The following is a 13,346-nucleotide window of genomic DNA, read 5'->3' as shown; positions in this document are numbered from 1 at the left end:
TGAGGAAAAAGTGTTTTTTTAGCCAAATTTTGAGGTTTGCAAAGGATGCTGGGTAACAGAACCTGGTGAGAGCACCACAAGTAACCCCATTTTGGATCCCCCCAGGTGTCTAGTTTTCAAAAATGAACATGTTTGGTAGGTTTCCCTAGGTGCCGGCTGAGCTAGAGGCCAAATCCACAGGTAGGCACTTTGCAAAAAACACCTCTGTTTTCTTTGGGAAAATGTGATGTGTCCATGTTGTGTTTTGCAGAATTTCCTGTTGCGGGCATTAGGCCTACCCACATAAGTGAGGTACCACTTTTATTGAGAGACTTGGGGGAACGCTGGGTGGAAGGAAATTTGTGGCTCCTCTCAGATTCCAGAACGTCTGTCACCGAAATGTGAGGACAAAGTGTTTTCTATTGCCAAATTGTGAGGTTTGCAAAGGATCCTGGGTAACAGAACATGGTGAGAGACCCACAAGTCACCCCATCTTGGATTTCCCAGGTGTCTAGTTTTAAAAATGCACAGGTTTGGTAGGTTTCCCTAGGTGCTGGCTGAGCTAAAGCCCAAAATCTACAAGTAGGCACTTTGCAAAAAACATCTCTGATTTCTTTGGAAAAATGTAATGTGTCCATGTTGTGTTTTGGGGCATTTCCTGTAGCAGGCACTAGGCCTACCCACACAAGTGAGGTACCATTTTTATCGGTAGACTTGGGGGAATGCTGGGTGGAAGGAAATTTGTGGCTCCTCTCAGATTCCAGAACTTTCTGTCACCGAAATGTGAAGAGAAAGTGTTATTTTAGCCAAATTATGAGGTTTGCAAAGGATTCTGGGTAACAGAACCTGGTGAGAGCCCCACAAGACACCCTATCTGGGATTCCCCTTGGTGTCTAGTTTTCAAAAATGCACAGGTTTGGTAGGTTTCCCTAGGTGCCGGCTGAGCTAGAGGCCAAAATCCACAGGTAGGCACTTTGCAAAAAACACCTCTGTTTTCTTTGGAAACATGTGATGTGTCCATGTTGTGTTTTGGGGCATTTCCTGTTGCAAGCTCTAGGTCTACCCACACAAGTGAGGTATCATTTTTATCAGGAGACCTGGAGGAACAGTGGGTGGAAGGACATTTGTGGTTCCTCTCAGATTCCAGAACTTTCTATCACCGAAATGTGAGGAAAAAGTGTTTTTATAGCCAAATTTTGAGGTTTGCAAAGCATTCTGGGTAACAGAACCTGGTGAGAGCACCACAAGTCACCCTATTTTGGATTCCCCTAGGTGTCTAGTTTTCAAAAAGGAACATGTTTCGTAGGTTTCCCTAGGTGCCGGCTGAGCTAGAGGCCAAATCCACAGGTAGGCACTTGGCAAAAAACACCTCTGTTTTCTTTCGGAAAATGTGATGTGCCCACGTTGTGTTTGGGGGATTTCCTGTTGCGGGCATTAGGCCTACCCACATAAGTGAGGTATCACTTTTATTGAGAGACTTGGGGGAACGCTGGGTGGAAGGAAATTTGTGGCTCCTCTCAGATTCCAGAACTTTCTGTCACCGAAATGTGAGGAAAAAGTGTTTTTTTTTAGCCAAATTCTGAGGTTTATAAAGGATTCTGGGTAACAGAACAGGGTGAGAGACCCACAAGTCACCCCATCTTGGACTCCCCTAGGTGTCTAGTTTTAAAAATGCACAGGTTTAGTAGGTTTCCCTAGGTGCCGGCTGAGCTAGAGCCCAAAATCCACAGGTAGGCACTTTGGAAGAAACACCTCTGTTTTCTTTGGAAAAATGTGATGTGTCCACATTGTGTTTTGGGGTATTTCCTGTCGCAGGCATTAAGCCTACCCACACAAGTGAGGTATCATTTTTATCAGGAGACTTGGGGGAGCACTGGGTGGAAGGAAATTTGTGGCTCCTCTCAGATTCCAGAACTTTCTGTCACCGAAATGTGAGGAAAAAGTGTTTTTTTAGCCAAATTTTGAGGTTTGCAAAGGATGCTGGGTAACAGAACCTGGTGAGAGCACCACAAGTAACCCCATTTTGGATCCCCCCAGGTGTCTAGTTTTAAAAAATGAACATGTTTGGTAGGTTTCCCTAGGTGCCGGCTGAGCTAGAGGCCAAATCCACAGGTAGGCACTTTGCAAAAAACACCTCTGTTTTCTTTGGGAAAATGTGATGTGTCCACATTGTGTTTTGGGGTATTTCCTGTCGCAGGCATTAAGCCTACCCACACAAGTGAGGTATCATTTTTATCAGGAGACTTGGGGGAGCACTGGGTGGAAGGAAATTTGTGGCTCCTCTCAGATTCCAGAACTTTCTGTCACCGAAATGTGAGGAAAAAGTGTTTTTTTAGCCAAATTTTGAGGTTTGCAAAGGATGCTGGGTAACAGAACCTGGTGAGAGCACCACAAGTAACCCCATTTTGGATCCCCCCAGGTGTCTAGTTTTAAAAAATGAACATGTTTGGTAGGTTTCCCTAGGTGCCGGCTGAGCTAGAGGCCAAATCCACAGGTAGGCACTTTGCAAAAAACACCTCTGTTTTCTTTGGGAAAATGTGATGTGTCCATGTTGTGTTTTGCAGAATTTCCTGTTGCGGGCATTAGGCCTACCCACATAAGTGAGGAACCACTTTTATTGAGAGACTTGGGGGAACGCTGGGTGGAAGGAAATTTGTGGCTCCTCTCAGATTCCAGAACGTCTGTCACCGAAATGTGAGGACAAAGTGTTTTCTATTGCCAAATTGTGAGGTTTGCAAAGGATCCTGGGTAACAGAACATGGTGAGAGACCCACAAGTCACCCCATCTTGGATTTCCCAGGTGTCTAGTTTTAAAAATGCACAGGTTTGGTAGGTTTCCCTAGGTGCTGGCTGAGCTAAAGCCCAAAATCTACAGGCAGGCACTTTGCAAAAAACATCTCTGATTTCTTTGGAAAAATGTGATGTGTCCATGTTGTGTTTTGGGGCATTTCCTGTAGCAGGCACTAGGCCTACCCACACAAGTGAGGTACCATTTTTATCGGTAGACTTGGGGGAATGCTGGGTGGAAGGAAATTTGTGGCTCCTCTCAAATTCCAGAACTTTCTGTCACCGAAATGTGAAGAGAAAGTGTTATTTTAGCCAAATTATGAGGTTTGCAAAGGATTCTGGGTAACAGAACCTGGTGAGAGCCCCACAAGACACCCTATCTTATCTGGGATTCCCCTTGGTGTCTAGTTTTCAAAAATGCACAGGTTTGGTAGGTTTCCCTAGGTGCCGGCTGAGCTAGAGGCCAAAATCCACAGGTAGGCACTTTGCAAAAAACACCTCTGTTTTCTTTGGAAACATGTGATGTGTCCATGTTGTGTTTTGGGGCATTTCCTGTTGCAGGCTCTCGGTCTACCCACACAAGTGAGGTATCATTTTTATCAGGAGACCTGGAGGAACAGTGGGTGGAAGGACATTTGTGGTTCCTCTCAGATTCCAGAACTTTCTATCACCGAAATGTGAGGAAAAAGTGTTTTTATAGCCAAATTTTGAGGTTTGCAAAGCATTCTGGGTAACAGAACCTGGTGAGAGCACCACAAGTCACCCTATTTTGGATTCCCCTAGGTGTCTAGTTTTCAAAAAGGAACATGTTTCGTAGGTTTCCCTAGGTGCCGGCTGAGCTAGAGGCCAAATCCACAGGTAGGCACTTGGCAAAAAACACCTCTGTTTTCTTTCGGAAAATGTGATGTGCCCACGTTGTGTTTGGGGGATTTCCTGTTGCGGGCATTAGGCCTACCCACATAAGTGAGGTATCACTTTTATTGAGAGACTTGGGGGAACGCTGGGTGGAAGGAAATTTGTGGCTCCTCTCAGATTCCAGAACTTTCTGTCACCGAAATGTGAGGAAAAAGTGTTTTTTTTAGCCAAATTCTGAGGTTTATAAAGGATTCTGGGTAACAGAACAGGGTGAGAGACCCACAAGTCACCCCATCTTGGACTCCCCTAGGTGTCTAGTTTTAAAAATGCACAGGTTTGGTAGGTTTCCCTAGGTGCCGGCTGAGCTAGAGCCCAAAATCCACAGGTAGGCACTTTGGAAGAAACACCTCTGTTTTCTTTGGAAAAATGTGATGTGTCCACATTGTGTTTTGGGGTATTTCCTGTCGCAGGCACTAAGCCTACCCACACAAGTGAGGTATTATTTTTATCAGGAGACTTGGGGGAGCACTGGGTGGAAGGACATTTGTGGTTCCTCTCAGATTCCAGAACTTTCTATCACCGAAATGTGAGGAAAAAGTGTTTTTATAGCCAAATTTTGAGGTTTGCAAAGCATTCTGGGTAAGAGAACCTGGTGAGAGCACCACAAGTCACCCTATTTTGGATTCCCCTAGGTGTCTAGTTTTCAAAAAGGAACATGTTTCGTAGGTTTCCCTAGGTGCCGGCTGAGCTAGAGGCCAAATCCACAGGTAGGCACTTTGCAAAAAACACCTCTGTTTTCTTTGGGAAAATGTGATGTGTCCATGTTGTGTTTTGCAGAATTTCCTGTTGCGGGCATTAGGCCTACCCACATAAGTGAGGTACCATTTTTATCGGTAGACTTGGGGGAATGCTGGGTGGAAGGAAATTTGTGGCTCCTCTCAGATTCCAGAACTTTCTGTCACCGAAATGTGAAGAGAAAGTGTTATTTTAGCCAAATTATGAGGGTTGCATAGGATTCTGGGTAACAGAACCTGGTGAGAGCCCCACAAGACACCCTATCTGGGATTCCCCTTGGCTCCTCTCAGATTCCAGAACTTTCTGTCACCGAAATGTGAGGAAAAAGTGTTTTTTTTAGCCAAATTCTGAGGTTTATAAAGGATTCTGGGTAACAGAACAGGGTGAGAGACCCACAAGTCACCCCATCTTGGACTCCCCTAGGTGTCTAGTTTTAAAAATGCACAGGTTTGGTAGGTTTCCCTAGGTGCCGGCTGAGCTAGAGCCCAAAATCCACAGGTAGGCACTTTGGGTTCTGGGTAACAGATCCTGGAGAGAGCACCATAAGTCACCCCATTTTGGATCCCCCTAGGTGTCTAGTTCTTAAAAATGAACATGTTTGGTAGGTTTCCCTAGGTCCTGGCTGAGCTAGAGGCCAAAACCACCTCTGTTTTCTTTGGGAAAATATGATGTTTCCACATTGTGTTTTGGGGATTTCCTGTCGTGGGCATTAGGCCTACCCACATAAGTGAGGTACCACTTTTATTGAGAGACTTGGGGGAACGCTCGGTGGAAGGAAATTTGTGGCTCCTCTCAGATTCCAGAACTTTCTGTCACCGAAATGTGAGGACAAAGTATTTTCTTTAGCCAAATTGTGAGGTTTGCAAAGGATCCTGGGTAACAGAACATGGTGAGAGACCCACAAGTCACCCCATCTTGGATTTCCCAGGTGTCTAGTTTTAAAAATGCACAGGTTTGGTAGGTTTCCCTAGGTGCTGGCTGAGCTAAAGCCCAAAATCTACAGGTAGGCACTTTGCAAAAAACATCTCTGATTTCTTTCGAAAAATGTGATGTGTCCATGTTGTGTTTTGGGGCAGTTCCTGTAGCAGGCACTAGGCCTACCCACACAAGTGAGGTACCATTTCTATCGGTAGACTTGGGGGAATGCTGGGTGGAAGGAAATTTGTGGCTCCTCTCAGATTCCAGAACTTTCTGTCACCGAAATGTGAAGAGAAAGTGTTATTTTAGCCAAATTATGAGGTTTGCAAAGGATTCTGGGTAACAGAACCTGGTGAGAGCCCCACAAGACACCCTATCTGGGATTCCCCTTGGTGTCTAGTTTTCAAAAATGCACAGGTTTGGTAGGTTTCCCTAGGTGCCGGCTGAGCTAGAGCCCAAAATCCACAGGTAGGCACTTTGCAAAAAACACCTCTGTTTTCTTTGGAAAAATGTGATGTGTCCACATTGTGTTTTGGGGTATTTCCTGTCGCAGGCACTAAGCCTACCCACACAAGTGAGGTATAATTTTTATCAGGAGACTTGGGGGAGCACTGGGTGGAAGGAAATTTGTGGCTCCTCTCAGATTACAGAACTTTCTGTCACCGAAATGTGAGGAAAAAGTGTTTTTTTAGCCAAATTTTGAGGTTTGCAAAGGATGCTGGGTAACAGAACCTGGTGAGAGCACCACAAGTAACCCCATTTTGGATCCCCCCAGGTGTCTAGTTTTCAAAAATGAACATGTTTGGTCGGTTTCCCTAGGTGCCGGCTGAGCTAATGGCCAAATCCACAGGTAGGCACTTTGCAAAAAACACCTCTGTTTTCTTTGGGAAAATGTGATGTGTCCACGTTGTGTTTTGCAGAATTTCCTGTTGCGGGCATTAGGCCTACCCACATAAGTGAGGTATCACTTTTATTGAGAGACTTCGGGGAACGCTGGGTGGAAGGAAATTTGTGGCTCCTCTCAGATTCCAGAACTTTCTGTCACCGAAATATGAGGAAAAAGTATTTTATTTAGCCAAACTGTGAGGTTTGCAAAGGATTCTGGGTAACAGAACATGGTGAGAAACCCACAAGTCACCCCATCTTGGATTGCCCTAGGTGTCTAGTTTTCAAAAATGCACAGGTTTTAGTAGGTTTCCCTAGATGCCGGCTGAGCTAGAGTCCAAAATCCACAGGTAGGCACTTTGCAAAAAACATCTCTGATTTCTTTGGAAAAATGTGATGTGTCCATGTTGTGTTTTGGGGCATTTCCTGTAGCAGGCACTAGGCCTACCCACACAAGTGACGTATCATTTTTGTCGGGAGACTTGAGGGAATGCTGGGTGGAAAGTAATTTGTGGCTCCTCTCAGATTCCAGAACTTGCTGTCACCGAAATGTGAGGGAAAAGTGTTTTTTTAGGCCAATTTGAGGTTTGCAAAGGGTTCTGGGTAACAGAACCTGGAGAGAGCACCACAAGTCACCCCTTTGTGGATCCCCCTAGGTGTCTAGTTCTTAAAAATGAAATTGTTTGGTAGGTTTCCCTAGGTGCTGGCTGAGCTAGAAGCAAAAACCACCTCTGTTTTCTTTGGGAAAATATGATGTTTCCACATTGTGTTTTGGGGATTTTCTGTCGTGGGCATTAGGCCTACCCACATAAGTGAGGTACCACTTTTATTGAGAGACTTGGGGGAACGCTCGGTGGAAGGAAATTTGTGGCTCCTCTCAGATTACAGAACTTTCTGTCACCGAAATGTGAGGACAAAGTATTTTCTTTAGCCAAATTGTGAGGTTTGCAAAGGATCCTGGGTAGCAGAACATGGTGAGAGACCCACAAGTCACCCCATCTTGGATTTCCCAGGTGTCTAGTTTTAAAAATGCACAGGTTTGGTAGATTTCCCTAGGTGCTGGCTGAGCTAAAGCCCAAAATCTACAGGCAGGCACTTTGCAAAAAACATCTCTGATTTCTTTGGAAAAATGTGATGTGTCCATGTTGTGTTTTGGGGCATTTCCTGTAGCAGGCACTAGGCCTACCCACACAAGTGAGGTACCATTTTTATCGGTAGACTTGGGGGAATGCTGGGTGGAAGGAAATTTGTGGCTCCTCTCAGATTCCAGAACTTTCTGTCACCGAAATGTGAAGAGAAAGTGTTATTTTAGCCAAATTATGAGGTTTGCAAAGGATTCTGGGTAACAGAACCTGGTGAGAGCCCCACAAGACACCCTATCTGGGATTCCCCTTGGTGTCTAGTTTTCAAAAATGCACAGGTTTGGTAGGTTTCCCTAGGTGCCGGCTGAGCTAGAGGCCAAAATCCACAGGTAGGCACTTTGCAAAAAACACCTGTTTTCTTTGGAAACATGTGATGTGTCCATGTTGTGTTTTGGGGCATTTCCTGTTGCAGGCTCTAGGTCTACCCACACAAGTGAGGTATCATTTTTATCAGGAGACCTGGAGGAACAGTGGGTGGAAGGACATTTGTGGTTCCTCTCAGATTCCAGAACTTTCTATCACCGAAATGTGAGGAAAAAGTGTTTTTATAGCCAAATTTTGAGGTTTGCAAAGCATTCTGGGTAACAGAACCTGGTGAGAGCACCACAAGTCACTCTATTTTGGATTCCCCTAGGTGTCTAGTTTTCAAAAATGAACATGTTTGGTAGGTTTCCCTAGGTGCCGGCTGAGCTAGAGGCCAAATCCACAGGTAGGCACTTGGCAAAAAACACCTCTGTTTTCTTTCGGAAAATGTGATGTGCCCACGTTGTGTTTGGGGGATTTCCTGTTGCGGGCATTAGGCCTACCCACATAAGTGAGGTATCACTTTTATTGAGAGACTTGGGGGAACGCTGGGTGGAAGGAAATTTGTGGCTCCTCTCAGATTCCAGAACTTTCTGTCACCGAAATGTGAGGAAAAAGTGTTTTTTTTAGCCAAATTCTGAGGTTTATAAAGGATTCTGGGTAACAGAACAGGGTGAGAGACCCACAAGTCACCCCATCTTGGACTCCCCTAGGTGTTTAGTTTTAAAAAATACACAGGTTTGGTAGGTTTCCCTAGGTGCCGGCTGAGCTAGAGCCCAAAATCCACAGGTAGGCACTTTGGAAGAAACACCTCTGTTTTCTTTGGAAAAATGTGATGTGTCCACATTGTGTTTTGGGGTATTTCCTGTTGCAGGCACTAAGCCTACCCACACAAGTGAGGTATCATTTTTATCAGGAGACTTGGGGGAGCACTGGGTGGAAGTAAATTTGTGGCTCCTCTCAGATTCCAGAACTTTCTGTCACCGAAATGTGAGGAAAAAGTGTTTTTTTAGCCAAATTTTGAGGTTTGCAAAGGATGCTGGGTAACAGAACCTGGTGAGAGCACCACAAGTAACCCCATTTTGGATCCCCCCAGGTGTCTAGTTTTCAAAAATGAACATGTTTGGTAGGTTTCCCTAGGTGCCGGCTGAGCTAGAGGCCAAATCCACAGGTAGGCTCTTTGCAAAAAACACCTCTGTTTTCTTTGGGAAAATGTGATGTGTCCATGTTGTGTTTTGCAGAATTTCCTGTTGCGGGCATTAGGCCTACCCACATAAGTGAGGTACCACTTTTATTGAGAGACTTGGGGGAACGCTGGGTGGAAGGAAATTTGTGGCTCCTCTCAGATTCCAGAACGTCTGTCACCGAAATGTGAGGACAAAGTGTTTTCTTTTGCCAAATTGTGAGGTTTGCAAAGGATCCTGGGTAACAGAACATGGTGAGAGACCCACAAGTCACCCCATCTTGGATTTCCCAGGTGTCTAGTTTTAAAAATGCACAGGTTTGGTAGGTTTCCCTAGGTGCTGGCTGAGCTAAAGCCCAAAATCTACAGGCAGGCACTTTGCAAAAAACATCTCTGATTTCTTTGGAAAAATGTGATGTGTCCATGTTGTGTTTTGAGGCATTTCCTGTAGCAGGCACTAGGCCTACCCACACAAGTGAGGTACCATTTTTATCGGTAGACTTGGGGGAATGCTGGGTGGAAGGAAATTTGTGGCTCCTCTCAGATTCCAGAACTTTCTGTCACCGAAATGTGAAGAGAAAGTGTTATTTTAGCCAAATTATGAGGTTTGCATAGGATTCTGGGTAACAGAACCTGGTGAGAGCCCCACAAGACACCCTATCTGGGATTCCCCTTGGTGTCTAGTTTTAAAAAATGCACAGGTTTGGTAGGTTTCCCTAGGTGCCGGCTGAGCTAGAGGCCAAAATCCACAGGTAGGCACTTTGCAAAAAACACCTCTGTTTTCTTTGGAAACATGTGATGTGTCCATGTTGTGTTTTGGGGCATTTCCTGTTGCAGGCTCTAGGCCTACCCACACAAGTGAGGTATCATTTTTATCAGGAGACCTGGAGGAACAGTGGGTGGAAGGACATTTGTGGTTCCTCTCAGATTCCAGAACTTTCTATCACCGAAATGTGAGGAAAAAGTGTTTTTATAGCCAAATTTTGAGGTTTGCAAAGCATTCTGGGTAACAGAACCTGGTGAGAGCACCACAAGTCACCCTATTTTGGATTCCCCTAGGTGTCTAGTTTTCAAAAAGGAACATGTTTCGTAGGTTTCCCTAGGTGCCGGCTGAGCTAGAGGCCAAATCCACAGGTAGGCACTTGGCAAAAAACACCTCTGTTTTCTTTCGGAAAATGTGATGTGCCCACGTTGTGTTTGGGGGATTTCCTGTTGCGGGCATTAGGCCTACCCACATAAGTGAGGTATCACTTTTATTGAGAGACTTGGGGGAACGCTGGGTGGAAGGAAATTTGTGGCTCCTCTCAGATTCCAGAACTTTCTGTCACCGAAATGTGAGGAAAAAGTGTTTTTTTTAGCCAAATTCTGAGGTTTATAAAGGATTCTGGGTAACAGAACAGGGTGAGAGACCCTCAAGTCACCCCATCTTGGACTCCCCTAGGTGTCTAGTTTTAAAAATGCACAGGTTTGGTAGGTTTCCCTAGGTGCCGGCTGAGCTAGAGCCCAAAATCCACAGGTAGGCACTTTGGAAGAAACACCTCTGTTTTCTTTGGAAAAATGTGATGTGTCCACATTGTGTTTTGGGGTATTTCCTGTCGCAGGCACTAAGCCTACCCACACAAGTGAGGTATCATTTTTATCAGGAGACTTGGGGGAGCACTGGGTGGAAGGAAATTTGTGGCTCCTCTCAGATTCCAGAACTTTCTGTCACCGAAATGTGAGGAAAAAATGTTTTTTTAGCCAAATTTTGAGGTTTGCAAAGGATGCTGGGTAACAGAACCTGGTGAGAGCACCACAAGTAACACCATTTTGGATCCCCCCAGGTGTCTAGTTTTCAAAAATGAACATGTTTGGTAGGTTTCCCTAGGTGCCGGCTGAGCTAGAGGCCAAATCCACAGGTAGGCACTTTGCAAAAAACACCTCTGTTTTCTTTGGGAAAATGTGATGTGTCCATGTTGTGTTTTGCAGAATTTCCTGTTGCGGGCATTAGGCCTACCCACATAAGTGAGGTACCACTTTTATTGAGAGACTTGGGGGAACGCTGGGTGGAAGGAAATTTGTGGCTCCTCTCAGATTCCAGAACGTCTGTCACCGAAATGTGAGGACAAAGTGTTTTCTATTGCCAAATTGTGAGGTTTGCAAAGGATCCTGGGTAACAGAACATGGGTGGAGAGACCCACAAGTCACCCCATCTTGGATTTCCCAGGTGTCTAGTTTTAAAAATGCACAGGTTTGGTAGGTTTCCCTAGGTGCTGGCTGAGCTAAAGCCCAAAATCTACAGGCAGGCACTTGGCAAAAAACACCTCTGTTTTCTTTCGGAAAATGTGATGTGCCCACGTTGTGTTTGGGGGATTTCCTGTTGCGGGCATTAGGCCTACCCACATAAGTGAGGTATCACTTTTATTGAGAGACTTGGGGGAACGCTGGGTGGAAGGAAATTTGTGGCTCCTCTCAGATTCCAGAACTTTCTGTCACCGAAATGTGAGGAAAAAGTGTTTTTTTTTAGCCAAATTCTGAGGTTTATAAAGGATTCTGGGTAACAGAACAGGGTGAGAGACCCTCAAGTCACCCCATCTTGGACTCCCCTAGGTGTCTAGTTTTAAAAATGCACAGGTTTGGTAGGTTTCCCTAGGTGCCGGCTGAGCTAGAGCCCAAAATCCACAGGTAGGCACTTTGGAAGAAACACCTCTGTTTTCTTTGGAAAAATGTGATGTGTCCACATTGTGTTTTGGGGTATTTCCTGTCGCAGGCACTAAGCCTACCCACACAAGTGAGGTATCATTTTTATCAGGAGACTTGGGGGAGCACTGGGTGGAAGGAAATTTGTGGCTCCTCTCAGATTCCAGAACTTTCTGTCACCGAAATGTGAGGAAAAAATGTTTTTTTTAGCCAAATTTTGAGGTTTGCAAAGGATGCTGGGTAACAGAACCTGGTGAGAGCACCACAAGTAACACCATTTTGGATCCCCCCAGGTGTCTAGTTTTCAAAAATGAACATGTTTGGTAGGTTTCCCTAGGTGCCGGCTGAGCTAGAGGCCAAATCCACAGGTAGGCACTTTGCAAAAAACACCTCTGTTTTCTTTGGGAAAATGTGATGTGTCCATGTTGTGTTTTGCAGAATTTCCTGTTGCGGGCATTAGGCCTACCCACATAGTACCACTTTTATTGAGAGACTTGGGGGAACGCTGGGTGGAAGGAAATTTGTGGCTCCTCTCAGATTCCAGAACGTCTGTCACCGAAATGTGAGGACAAAGTGTTTTCTATTGCCAAATTGTGAGGTTTGCAAAGGATCCTGGGTAACAGAACATGGTGAGAGACCCACAAGTCACCCCATCTTGGATTTCCCAGGTGTCTAGTTTTAAAAATGCACAGGTTTGGTAGGTTTCCCTAGGTGCTGGCTGAGCTAAAGCCCAAAAATCTACAGGCAGGCACTTTGCAAAAAACATCTCTGATTTTCTTTGGAAAAATGTGATGTGTCCATGTTGTGTTTTGGGGCATTTCCTGTAGCAGGCACTAGGCCTACCCACACAAGTGAGGTACCATTTTTATCGGTAGACTTGGGGGAATGCTGGGTGGAAGGAAATTTGTGGCTCCTCTCAGATTCCAGAACTTTCTGTCACCGAAATGTGAAGAGAAAGTGTTATTTTAGCCAAATTATGAGTTTGCAAAGGATTCTGGGTAACAGAACCTGGTGAGAGCCCCACAAGACACCCTATCTGGGATTCCCCTTGGTGTCTAGTTTTCAAAAATGCACAGGTTTGGTAGGTTTCCCTAGGTGCCGGCTGAGCTAGAGGCCAAAATCCACAGGTAGGCACTTTGCAAAAAACACCTCTGTTTTCTTTGGAAACATGTGATGTGTCCATGTTGTGTTTTGGGGCATTTCCTGTTGCAGGCTCTAGGTCTACCCACACAAGTGAGGTATCATTTTTATCAGGAGACCTGGAGGAACAGTGGGTGGAAGGACATTTGTGGTTCCTCTCAGATTCCAGAACTTTCTATCACCGAAATGTGAGGAAAAAGTGTTTTTATAGCCAAATTTTGAGGTTTGCAAAGCATTCTGGGTAACAGAACCTGGTGAGAGCACCACAAGTCACCCTATTTTGGATTCCCCTAGGTGTCTAGTTTTCAAAAATGAACATGTTTGGTAGGTTTCCCTAGGTGCCGGCTGAGCTAGAGGCCAAATCCACAGGTAGGCACTTGGCAAAAAACACCTCTGTTTTCTTTCGGAAAATGTGATGTGCCCACGTTGTGTTTGGGGATTTCCTGTTGCGGGCATTAGGCCTACCCACATAAGTGAGGTATCACTTTTATTGAGAGACTTGGGGGAACGCTGGGTGGAAGGAAATTTGTGGCTCCTCTCAGATTCCAGAACTTTCTGTCACCGAAATGTGAGGAAAAAGTGGTTTTTTTAGCCAAATTCTGAGGTTTATAAAGGATTCTGGGTAACAGAACAGGGTGAGAGACCCACAAGTCACCCCATCTTGGACTCCCCTAGGACTC

Source organism: Pleurodeles waltl, chromosome 6, assembly GCF_031143425.1.
Source record: "Pleurodeles waltl isolate 20211129_DDA chromosome 6, aPleWal1.hap1.20221129, whole genome shotgun sequence".
NCBI lineage: Eukaryota > Metazoa > Chordata > Amphibia > Caudata > Salamandridae > Pleurodeles > Pleurodeles waltl.
This window is presented reverse-complemented; position numbering follows the sequence as displayed.